The 13,309-nt window shown below is 42.7% G+C and overlaps 1 protein-coding gene across 7 annotated transcripts in view; it reads left to right on the top strand.

The window, feature by feature from the left end:
- The window catches only part of msi1b (musashi RNA binding protein 1b), a 39,155-nt gene extending 37,398 nt beyond the window's left edge, over positions 1-1,757 (top strand). For 5 of the 7 annotated variants that reach the window (XM_024438978.2, XM_024438980.2, XM_024438982.2 and 2 more), the window contains one exon: positions 18-1,757. The gene's annotated coding sequence lies outside the window, so the exon portion shown is untranslated. The remainder of the gene's footprint in view (positions 1-17) is intronic. The other 2 variants (XM_024438979.2, XM_024438981.2) reach the window with 1 other exon arrangement.
- The last annotated feature ends 11,552 nt before the right edge of the window (positions 1,758-13,309 follow it).

Below are 13,309 nucleotides of genomic sequence, written 5' to 3' on the forward strand. Positions count from 1 at the left end.
TCTCAATTTCTCTGCAGAGCTGTGAACTGAGAGATGGAAAGCTTTGAACTGGTCTGACACTCCTCTCTGGCTGTGTGACCCTGCAGGTGCAGTGGGAGCACTGACCCTTGACCCCTGATGTCCACGCCCCTCCTCCCACTGAGGATCTCTTTTCTTAAGACTTCCTGTGTTCGGTCTTAACATCCCCTCCTGTCTAACATGTTACTGTAGTTAGCAGAAAGGAACAACAACCTTTAAAAATATATATTTCTGCTTGTATTAGAAAAACATGCAGATAATTCTAGTTACTTTTTTATTTTATTTCATTTGACTGTTTTGTGGAAATTGTCATGTATTCTCATGTCTTAATTATTTTTTTATATATTTTTTCCATTTGATTCTTTTGTCAGAAGGTGTTTTATTGAGAGGCAGTGAGGGAGAAAAGGTGATCTCCAGGTACAGAATATGTGAAGGACTGGAGCAAGTATTTGTACTGAATAAATGTATATTTATCTTTCAGTACATACAGAACATTGCTGATAATACCATTTTTTTTGTATGTATTACAAAGTTGAAAAATGTATATCTTGGTAGGTTTTTAACACATTTGTTATACTAATAATGATAAAAGTAACTAAATTGATAGTCATGAGCCTATTTCCAGTCAGATTTGAACTGCGTGATATCTGTTTTTTTGTAAAATATTGTCAATATAACTGTCTTTTGAATTCTGCAAAAAAATGAGGGGTATTGGGAAGGCAGTGATGGTATTTGTTTTCAGCAGAATTTTTTAAAACTTTCATTCATACTGTTCGGCGTTGGCCACTCAGACTCATACATATCATAGTGTATTTGTGTGATTCCTAATCTTTAGCTGTCTGAGTTGTGAGACTGGTCCATGTATGGTCCAGGTTGCTCCTATACTGTGAATTCACGCAGGAACCACTGTTATCAGCACCGGGAGTGAGAAAGCTTGTGGGGATATTCCTCTTTTGAGTAGAGGCCTAAAACTGTTTCTTTCATCCTTACTTGGAACTTATTTTATTGTTGTTTTTAGAATGATCATTTTGAATATGTGGTGGTTGTAAAGGAAAATGAAGGACAAACATGCAGGAGCCAGTTGTAAAAACAGTTTCACAGTGGTACGATTTCACGGCTAGATTCTTTCGCAGATTGTGTTGTGTGACTGCGCGTTTGTGTGTTTGTGCATTGTATGGCTATGCGGTCACACTGGAATTAGGTGTGAAATGTATTGTCAGGGAATGGATACATTGGTGGCAAATGTGAATTTATCATCTTCATTCTGGTTTGTTAATGAACGTCATTGTCTCTGCCGATGTGTGGAGAGGATTCATTCATTTGTTTCAGTGCTAAATGAACACTCTCAGAGGTGGTCCTGAGGCTCTTCCATGATGAGATTGTATGTATTTCTCCTCAACCCCCCTTCTCCACACTGACCGATACACTGTACATCTACTGGATGAGATAGACTGGAGCCATGAAACTCATGAGAAGCTATATACTTTTTAAAAAATGTTACCTTTTTGCAATGGGAGGTTAGATAAGGTGTTTTACTTTTGTGGTTAGTTTAAGAACAAGAGGCGCTGTCAATTTCTATCACCAAGTTGTAGGTGTTGATATTTTTCTAAGCCTGCTGATGGATTGCCATGGTGTTGCAGCCTTTGGACTCTGTGTTTACTCTGAAAGGTTCTTGTCAACACTGTAACCCTCTTAAACATTTTTTTACAATTCCTAATAAATTATTTTTAAACATTCTACTAATGCTTTAAGTTGTAACGGTCTTTCCAAACATGGTTTTCATGAAAAGGTTTAGAAACAGTACAAGATGAAGAGGGATTGATTTTCAAGCTTGACATGACTAGTATACTGTACTGTATGTCAGATAAAGGGATTGCAGTCTCTCCCACTGACAGATTTACCATTTACGCAGAAGAGGCAATTGCCTCAGGCCTCACGAGCTGGGCATAAAAAATATGAAAATAATTTATCCACTTAAGGGCCCCCCCCAATGCTCTGCTCGATGCATAACAAATTCCCATCAAAATCTGTCTGTTTAAACTAGAGATGTCTCAATCCCTTGCATCCGCCGATGATCTACAGCGGGGTTTGTCAGACCAGGACACATCTCGACAATCTGTCTTCTCATGAAAACGTCTGTAGTGTCCGAACGGTCTGGTCTACAAATTACTTTGACCTATCTATGGAAAGATGAAACTCTCACACACATGATGGGGTACTCCGACTGAAGGTAACCCGGTACCAGGCCGAAACATGAATGTCAATGTACACAGGTAATTCCACAAAATATTCGTAGCATTTTTTTCCCCCTGAGCTTTCTTACATCTCTCAGATAGACAGACACTTAAAAAAAATGTTATCCAATGCATTTCTATGGGCTAATAGCAGTAAGGCCGAATTCCGTGTTTCATCAAAAAAAAATGGTATGACCATCTTAAAGCAATTGCATATGTTAGCTTAGTTGTAGTTTCAAGTTGCCATACATCCAAAATCACGTCACTGTCACGCCTCCCTTGGAGGTCTGGATAATTTTTGATTGCAAAAATGGTTTGAATGGTCTGCTGGCTCCCAGCGGCAAGATCTTGATTGGATGTTACATTTCAATAACCCTCCCCACACATGCCCATTGGTGCAGCGTGTTATGTTCGTCACTGTTTTCAGACTGGAAAGGACACATTTTGCAGAGAGTTGTTCCATATGCCAATTTGCAACATTGCAGTAAACCTGGAGGAAAAACATAATTCTGTTTTGTCAGAAGTGTGCTCTATACACAAAAATATTTTGATGGGGTTTTAAAATCGACGATTTTCCAGCAATCCTCAACGTAGACTTGCACCTACGACACTAATCTAGTGAGCATTATTGGAGCTCCGTCCAAGCAAGGCATTTGATTGGTTTGACGCGTAGCGAGGCGTCACTGATTTACACCGGGTCTCCACCCCTATTTACCTACCTTCCCCAGGCTTACCCGTATTAGGGAAACCTGGTTCTCGACGAGGCTCGCTTAGTAGAAACGCAGACCAACCCGAACCCAAACTTACACTCTTGGGGATACAATACACATTTCTTCAGTAAAAAGACAGGTGTTGCTGATAATACTGTCATCATCGAGGCAGAGGACATGTATGTGAAGCCCATGTATCTGATGCTGTCTGGCAAAATAGAGTATGGCATGTTATACTCTTTTTGGCCAGACAGCATCAGATACATTGGCTACATATAGTAAGACAGAGGGGCGCTGTTTCTTTCGCTAGGATGCTTTCTCTGGTGAGATAGTCCATTGTTGATTTAGTCCCAACATGTTTTGCATGTCAGCAATCAAGTTTTCAAGATATATTACTTTCAAAATACAGTTGTATGTATATTTAATGTGACCAGAGTAGTCATTCATAGGTGATTTACTTTTAAGTGAGTCTTCTGAGACATTTACAATGGGCAGAGGCCCACTAACATCATGATCCATAACATGACTAGAATCTCCCAACCACCATGAGCAGTTTTCACTCCTACCCCTGTGTAAAAATGGCTCAATCTTTTCCTGCTCTCTTTTTCCCCTTTTCTCTATGTGGCTGATTCAGACTTAGGAATTTACGCTTTTCCTACTTATACCTTTCCTACACACTTCTCAGTATTTGGTATTCAGTCAAGTTCAGTTGCTTAACAGGCTCTGGAGTGTGGCTACCTTGCATGTGTTGAATACATTCCATTCAACCCCTGAAAACCCTCCCACTTGCTGGCCAACATATTTTCCATCCCTTTAAATACGGTGTACATTTTAGTTTGAATTTTGTCGACAGACTCACTAGAATATATCGAGAGAACGCGTTCAGAATATTAGGGATCAATGAAAGAAAGCCATCTAAATAAATAGATATTTGTCTCCGTTTCATCATCAATTGGTCTTGTAGGTTATTTAGGTTTAGGAAAGTATTTATGAATCATAAAAAACAGGTTTGGAGAGCCTTTATGCATGAAAGAAAGTAAACAGTGGTTTGATTCATTCTGAAAATTGCCACATTCAGTTCTTTTAACTCATGGTCATGTTGGAAAACTAGTGTACATAGAATTACAATAGGGAGAATAGTGTACAACAGTAGGCTGTACCCTCGTCTATTGCCTGCACTAACCATGACACTGTGTGATGACACAGCCAGGTATTGCACCATGCGTCAAGTTCAAGCTGTTAAGAATTGGTCTGCACTCCGCTCCATAATGATTTAATTAGCCTACATGTCTTTTTTAAAACATGATCAACTGTTACTAATGATCCTCAGCAACAACCACACAGCCGTGATGGCGTTTACTGAGGAAGAAAAGGAAGGTAAAGGAAACCGTGTAATTATATGGACTGTATGCTATATCAACTAAAGGGAACAAACAGTAAATTGGCAGTTGAATATGTGTTATTATTAGGCCTACTGATAGTCGATACTGATAGTGGATAATATTTAACATAATAGGAAAGAGAGAATGACGGGTTAGCCTATAATTAAAGGAGCTATATGTAATATTGTTTGGGCCAGCGAATCTCTTGTCAAATTGACTGGGGGCGCTAACGGTTTGTGCCACGTTCGGTTAGTGTGAGGCTCAGGCCTGGTCTGTCTTTTGTTGACCAATAAGAAGGCTGCACCATTAGAATGGGGGTGGGTCCGATACATATTAAAGTTTCTGAAATTACAATGCAAAAAGATTACATGTAGCTCCTTTAAGACATTCGAGTGCCATCCCTGCAAATGAAAAGACCATACAATTTAAATTCTGCTTAATGGCACAGCGTTCATAAACTTTACTGTTGGAAAGTTGATATGTTGATATGCTTCAGTTTGCTGCCATATGACATTTGTCTTCAGCGATTATAAGGTAAAATAGATCTAAAACAATTGTCATTTATATTTACAATTCCCTTATCCAATCGGTTTACTTATTTACATAGCTCTTGTCAATAGCTCTTGTCAAGTTGTAAATTACAGTGCATGGAGAAGAGAAGGGTGTTTTTTTCTATCTGAAAAAATAAAGTAGATGCTGTTTCCACTTGGAAGTGGTTGGTTTGCTAGACCTGGTTTACATGGTTTCCTCACGTGTAAAGGTGTTGGAATATAGTGTATCTGCAGACACACCTCCGCCACGCCTTCATTTATATATTCGATCTCCACCCCAAAAGAATAGCGGGTGAAAAGCATGCAATTCTCCTGCTTAAGTTCAAGGTTAGAATACATATAGAGAAGTGCATAAAAAGGGAATTACATTCAATTTACACACGCTTGCAGGTAGCCTAGCAGAGAGTTGAGTCAGTAACCTGAAAGGTTTGAATCCCGAGCCAGCAAGGTGGAAAAATAGGCCATTAGTCCCTTGAGCAAGGCAGTTAACCCCAGTTCCTCCCTATCATCGTCCTCTCGCAGCCCTCCTCTCTCAAAAGAAGGATAGTATTCACCCCTGAAAGTAATTAGGTCATCTCTCATCACTGGCTGGAGCCCCCAGTCTGTGTCCTTCTTCCCACGCCTAAGGCAGCCTTAAGACACTCTTCCCCAGGTTGTTACTTTTCCCATACATTGGCTTACTTTTTGACCTGGGTCTTCTACCTAATTTCTGTCCATCTCTGACTGACCTGTGTGACCAGTGTGACCCGTTTAGCTGGTTCGATGTCTCCAGGAATGCCCCGGTCAACGGAGGTGAAGACCAAGCGACCACTGGACGAGAGTGCTGACCACTTGGGGGGCAGGGAGGCACAAGAGATCTCCCCTCTGAAGAACAATATCTACCTTACCATCCTCACCTGTCAACATCAAGGCTTTGACCTTCTCTGTACTGGTGTGTCGAAACAAATGCCTCAGGCATTAAAACAGGCATTAAGTAATGAATATTGGTCAATGATATGTAACCTCTTGAAACTTCAGCCATGACATCACTTCATGGTAGTTTTGTGCTACAACATACAAGGCAGGGGCGGAAATATTTATCAAGGGAGGATCATTGAACAGGCAAAATAACGTAGTCCAGCGATTGGAAGTTCTCTTATTGAAACGTGAAGACCCCTAATTAATAGTCTTTTTTTCTGTGTGTGCATTGTGTAAATCTACATCAGCATTTCCCAAACTCGGTCCTCGGGACCACAAGGCGCACGTTTAGTTTTTTGCCCTAACACTACACATCTGATTCAAATGAGCAAAGCTTGAGGATTAGTTGATTATTATCAGCCGGGCAACAACCAAAATATTCAGTTTGGGAAACCCTGATCTAGATAGTACCATCTACTACTGCCAAAATAAAGGAAACACCAACATGGTGTCTTAATAGGGTGTTGGGCCACCACGAGCCAGAACAGCTTCAATGTACCTACTACCTTGGCACTGATTCTACAAGTGTCTGGAACTCTATTGGAGGGATGCAACACCATTCTTCCAAGAGAAATGGGATAATTTGGTGTTTTGTTGATGGTGGTGTAATATGCTGTCTCAGGCACCACTGCAATTCAATTGGGTTGAGATCTGGTGACTGAGAAGGCCATTGCATATGGTTTACATCGTTTTCATGCTCATCAAACCATTCAATGACCACTCGTGCCCTGTGGATGGGGGCATTGTCATCCTATATGGGCATAGCCATAGTAGCCAAAATAATGGCCAGAATGGCCTGCCCCCCAGGTTTTTAATACATGGCCCTAAGCATGATGGGATGTTAATTGCTTAATTAACTCAGGGACCACATCTGTGTGTGTGTGTGTATATATATATATATATATATATATATATATATATACACACACACACACACATACATACACACACAGTGTACAAAACATTAGGAACACTGTCCTAATATTGAGTTTCACCCCCTTTTGCCCTCAGAACAGCCTTGATTTGTCGGGGCATGGACTCTACAAGGTGTCAAAAACGTTCCACAGGGATGCTGGCCCATGTTGACACCAATGCTTCCAACAGTTGTCAAGGTGGCTGGTAGAGGATCTCTATGCCGATTCATCAGACCAGGCAATGTTTTCCCAATTCTCCAGTGTTTTTGGTCCTTAGTCCACTGCAACTGCAATTTCTTGTTTTCTGCTGAAAGAAGTGGAACTCTGTAAGGTCGTCAGCTGCCATACCCCATATGTGTCACAGTACAATGAGGTGTGTATTCTTCTTATGTCTTTGGGCACCAATGTTGTACTGGACTGTCAGTTGACTAAATGTATCCCGACTGTTGCGCTCCACAATTTGTGTCAGCTTCCTTTGTCCTCTTTCATCAATGACCCATTTTCAACCACTGGCCTGCCGTTGGCTGGATGTCCTTTGGGTGGTGGACCATTCTTTATAAACAAATGAAACAGTAAAGCGTGAGAAACCCACTACTACCATACCCCGTTAAAAGACACTTTTCTTGCCCATTCACTCTCTGAATAGTACACAATCCATGTCTCAAGGCTTCAAAATCCTTCTCTAGCCTGTCTACACCCCCTCATCTACGCTGATTGAAGTGGATTCAACAGGTGACATCAATAAGGGATCATAGCTTTCACCTGGATTCACCTGGTCATGGAAAGAGCAGGTGTTCTTAATGTTTTGCACACTCAGTGAATATCCCTAATTTACTAAATGTCCATTATGTTGTCAGTTACCTGTATGTAGGGTTGTTAATATGACAACTAGTTGATTCACAAATATATAGCTGATGCACTGAGAGCTTGCATAAATCTAATGGACTTTAAATGTGGTTTTCTCCTGTTGTTGTTTGATTTTGACATTCTACCTGCTTGACCAATACGGCTCTGGGTTTTAATCTCTCTCTATTTCTCTTGGACAGACAGACGCACACATTTATTCATACACCATGAGGGCCTCTGCAAGCCACCAGTGATTTTTCACAGGTTGGGTTCAACCTGGCACTGATGGGTGAGATGTTTTTTTGTCTGACTGCCTTCCCTACTCCCCCACCATTCCCACTTATTCTTCACACCCATTGCAATCTGGCAGGTCTGAAGGATCCTGTATTCTGATAAGTAATCGAATCAACATTAAAAGGCTAAAAATAGAGGAGACGTTCCCCTGGTCTGTCACTCAGGTGGAACCTTAATGATGGTTTCAACATCACTGATTATGTTGATGATACGATGGGGTTGTTGATGACAATGTTGACGATGGTGAAGATGAGAAAAATAGAACCTTATGATGATCATTGCTTTGCTCTTATTTCATTCCACGCATTCATATTTTAAGTAATTTCAGTAAAGAATGTAAAGGATTCAACATTTTGCAGTGTACAAGAAACTGAATCAATGCAAAAACGTGTTTTCCCATCTCTGATTGTCAAAACCTTGAGCTGCAGCTCCTGCTAAGACTGGTGTTCACACCCATCTGTGTTTATCTTAGTGTGTAAATTGTTTGGAGCCTCTGCGGATAGCTATGACTGGTTTCCCAGAGTATACTGTGGCGTGGCCCAGTTGTGAGACAGTGAAACTGGATAGCCGTGTGAAAGCATGAGAGAAATAAGTCAAACTCCAATGGGTGAGCTGAGACACCGTAGGTTATCTTCCTCAGGTGTCATATGTGTAGACAGACACATGATATTACAATTTTTAAAAGTTGGTTGATAAGTACCAAGAATGTTTTATCAGTGTAAACTCCACTTGCACATCATTTCCATATGTATTTATTTAGGCTATCAAAAACGTGATTATTGTACAAAAACTTCACTACGTCAAGGGAAATGTAGTATTATTTCTAGCATTATTTCTAACAAAGATATCTAAATATATTTCAGGATGTTGTGCATCCCTGGAAATAATCTGAATTGATGTAAACATAACATTTTTGAAAACAAAGCTTTTCCCAAAAAAGTGGTCTCTTGGCACCACTTACTCCAGTTATGTTGAGCATAGGGACAGGGTAAGTTGAGCTGCCTTGGGGTAAGTGGGTGATTGTGCTGGTAGGTCAAAGTTGAATTCATGGAATGGGGGTGTGGTATATTGTACATATTAAATGTGCCTACATTCAGAGCTCTCTGTTCAATATAACTTACCCTTACATTTCTTGAACAGTTTTCTGTGGCAGGGATGTTGTTTCAATGGTCCTATGCATTTGAGGCTACTAAGCCCATGAAACTAGTCCACGAGATTCTTGATATGTTTAGCAAGTTTGATGGAGTTAAACAGGAAATGAGGAAGCTTGTGGATAAGGTCTGCAGTCTCCAGCCAAGCAGAGCAGACCTGCATCAGTAGTCAAGACTCCAGACCACCCTCCAAAAGAGGCTACACCTTCACCGTGTCCCAGAGAGCTAAGTTATAACCCTGATGGGGACTATCGCCAACCTCCTCACCAGGACAGTGCCGCACCTTCACAGCGCTACGTTGGTGCAGTGAACCGACAGTCTTTTCCTCCTAGGGCTCACCCTGATGCAGCAGCCTATGAGCCACGAAGAGCTGCCAGCCAAAGGCAACCCACCAGGTCGCCAATCAGGTCAGGTTCCATGGATACCTAGGCCAGACCCTCAACACCATCCACATCCCCCTAGAGGAATCACCGCCGCAGCAGCATCGCAGACCTACAGAGTCCCTAGGCCAACCATCCCTAACTTCAACAGCCTTAAGATCGCACTAGGGAACCTCCTGCCAGTTGACGGGAATGAGCTCTTCAAGTATCGGATCCTAGTGGATCACTTAAAGCTAGAAGAAGCCTGTCAAGTGGTAGATTCATACCTCAACTCCCCCATGCCTTACTCATACATCATGGCAGTCCTAAACGAGAAGTTTGGACAGCCACACCATGTCACCCTGAAGAAGATAGCCAGTGTCATGGACTCTCCCAATGTCCACTGTAGAGATACAGCTGCCTTCGATAAGTTCGCACTACAGGTCCAGTCCTTAGTGGGCATGCTCTGAACACCACAGCCAGACGGTGACATAGACCTGATGGTTGGGTCTCATGTGGCACTCCTACTCAGCAAGCTACCACCTGAGATGAGGTCAGACTTCTGCCATTGCAGGTTTCATATGCCAGGTACCACATAAACCTTACTCGAGTTCTCAGAGTGGTCACAGTATGAGTCCTGGTGTAAAGGCTACGATGGCCAGACATCAAGCAAAGGGCATAAGGACAGGCTTGGGCAGAAGTCAGAAGAGCGCACACAGGAAACATGGAGCATCCATCCTTCACGGAGCTAAAGACAACCTGGAGAGTGGAGCCGCTGCCTCAGCATTCAACAGTTCGGCTGCCGGCAAGAAGAAAGGCAAAGCCATACTGTCCTTATTGCAACAACCCTGAGCACTATCTCAACCAGTGCTCAGCCTTCCAGACGCTCACCAAGGAGAAAATAACAGAGTGGATCAAGACCAACAATAAGTGCTGGTGTTGTGGAAGGGACCCTCAGGCATCCCAGTGCACCCTGCCAGGGAACAAATCTACAAGTCCTTCACAAGGTCAATGCTAGAACCCGCAAAAAGGCACCAAAAGAGGAGAGCTGCCTGGTAAGCACAGCCACAAAGGTGCTTTATCTACACAGACCACCCTGCTGAAGGTGATCACGCCTCCTTCGCGTCCTGCTGAAGGTGATCAGGGTGCTTCTACACCATGGAGACCATACCCTCGACACCTATGCTATTTTGGACGACAGGACCGAGCGTACCATGCTCCTTCCAGATGCTGCACAGAATATTGGGTTTCAGGGTACCCCAGAAGAACTCGCCCTCAGAACCATTTGGCAGGACATCCAGACCCTCCGTGGTGCATCAGTGACCTTACGCATTCCTCCTGCCTAGCAATCCAAGACAAGTTTCCAGATCTAAGGGGCCTTCACCGTGACTCGCTTTGGGCTAGCAGACCATTCCTATCCAGTGACCAGCCCTCAGAAGAGGGACAAGCACTTGGTTGGTCTCCCTCTACAGCCGTTCATCAACGCCAAGCCTCTAGTCCTCATTGGTGCAGGTCATTCTCATTTGATCACCCCATCAAAACAGTGAGGCTGTGTCCTACCAGTTCCAGGTTCTCAACCTGAACGAGTCCCTGCTGCCAGGACCTACCTTGGGTGTGTCACTCCTGGGAGTACTGTTGCAGTTCTGCGAGCACGCCTTCAGGATCAGTAGGTACATCAAGGGGATGTTTAATCAGGTCCGCCTTCTGCCTGAAGATAGGCCCCTCCTACAGTTTGTGTGGCACGAAATGAAGAGAGAAAAGCCCCCTGATGTCTTTGAGTGGCAGGTGCTTCCCTTTGGCACCACATGCAGCCCATACTACCCAATATTTGCCCTCCAGGGATATCACAGAAAACAGCGACCCTTTCTGTTGGAAAGTTCATCCGAGATTCTCTCTGCGTCCCTGGAGACATTGGTTAGAATGGATACTTGAGTAACATTCAGAAATGTTCTTATAGAATAGATGTTTCGGCTGTTGTCGGTCTTCACATTCAATGGAACATAATTCCTAGCTGCAGACTAGTAATTAGTATTGAAGATTTGCTCATATTCTGTCGGTATTGGTAGTCTGAGTTTGACCACGTGGTATGGTTAAGAATTCAGCAACCGAGGAATGCATGGTCTACTCAAACCTTAGCCCCCTCGGTAATCGAGGTACGCTTGGTCTGAAGGGACTTCCTCCATTGGGGGTTATATTCGTAACAGTAGAAAGGCTGTCCCATGACGCCAGATCGATGTTGGTGCTCATTGGGGGTGGACCAATGACTTGGTGAAACTTAAGGGAATTGGATTCTTTCATTAAAACAGTTTTAAAATCACATGATATAATTGCAAATAGTTTCATCTTTAATCATTCTATACAATTAGATGCAAATCTCATAACGGAGACTCTTGTATAAAAGAGTTATGGTAATGTGGCTATATTGTCTCTAGGTTACAAATATTAGACATGGACCAGTCGTAGCTGGATTCTCCAACGACCGTTTACGCACTCTCCAAAACATGGATATTGTTCAATTCAAGTTGTGAGCTAGAAGTTCCTTTTTTCTGTAAACCCTCTCTATACTTCAGTCTGGTTTTAGACCCCATCATAGCACTGAGACGGCACTTGTGAAGGTGGTAAATGACATTTTAATGGCATCGGACCGAGGCTCTGCATCTGTCCTCGTGCTCCTAGACCTTAGTGCCGCTTTTGATACCATCGATCACCACATTCTTTTGGAGAGATTGGAAACCCAAATTGGTCTACACGGACAAGTTCTGGCCTGGTTTAGATCTTATCTGTCGGAAAGATATCAGTTTGTCTCTGTGAATGGTTTGTCCTCTGACAAATCAACTGTAAATTTCGGTGTTCCTCAAGGTTCCGTTTTAGGACCACTATTGTTCTCACTATATATTTTACCTCTTGGGGATGTTATTCGAAAACATAATGTAAACTTTCACTGCTATGCGGATGACACACAGCTGTACATTTCAATGAAACATGGTGAAGCCCCAAAATTGCCCTCGCTAGAAGCATGTGTTTCAGACATAAGGAAGTGGATGGCTGCAAATTTTCTACTATTAAACTCGGACAAAACAGAGATGCTTGTTCTAGGTCCCAAGAAACAAAGAGATATTCTGTTGAATCTGACAATTAATCTTAATGGTTGTACAGTCGTCTCAAATAAAACTGTGAAGGACCTCGGCGTTACTCTGGACCCTGATCTCTCTTTTGAAGAACATATCAAGACCATTTCAAGGACATCTTTTTTCCATCTACGTAACATTGCAAAAATCAGAAACTTTCTGTCCAAAAATGATGCAGAAAAATTAATCCATGCTTTTGTCACTTCTAGGTTAGACTACTGCAATGCTCTATTTTCCGGCTACCCGGATAAAGCACTAAATAAACTTCAGTTAGTGCTAAATACGGCTGCTAGAATCCTGACTAGAACCAAAAAATGTGATCATATTACTCCAGTGCTAGCCTCTCTACACTGGCTTCCTGTCAAAACAAGGGCTGATTTCAAGGTTTTACTGCTAACCTACAAAGCATTACATGGGCTTGCTCCTACCTATCTCTCTGATTTGGTCCTGCCGTACATACCTACACGTACGCTACGGTCACAAGACGCAGGCCTCCTAATTGTCCCTAGAATTTCTAAGCAAACAGCTGGAGGCAGGGCTTTCTCCTATAGAGCTCCATTTTTATGGAACGGTCTGCCTACCCATGTCAGAGACGCAAACTCGGTCTCAACCTTTAAGTCTTTACTGAAGACTCATCTCTTCAGTGGGTCATATGATTGAGTGTAGTCTGGCCCAGGAGTGGGAAGGTGAACGGAAAGGCTCTGGAGCAACGAACCGCCCTTGCTGTCTCTGCCTGGCCGGTTCCCCTCTTTCCACTGGGATTCT

The sequence above is a fragment of the Oncorhynchus tshawytscha genome, linkage group LG12 (genome assembly GCF_018296145.1).
Source record: "Oncorhynchus tshawytscha isolate Ot180627B linkage group LG12, Otsh_v2.0, whole genome shotgun sequence".
Lineage (NCBI taxonomy): Eukaryota > Metazoa > Chordata > Actinopteri > Salmoniformes > Salmonidae > Oncorhynchus > Oncorhynchus tshawytscha.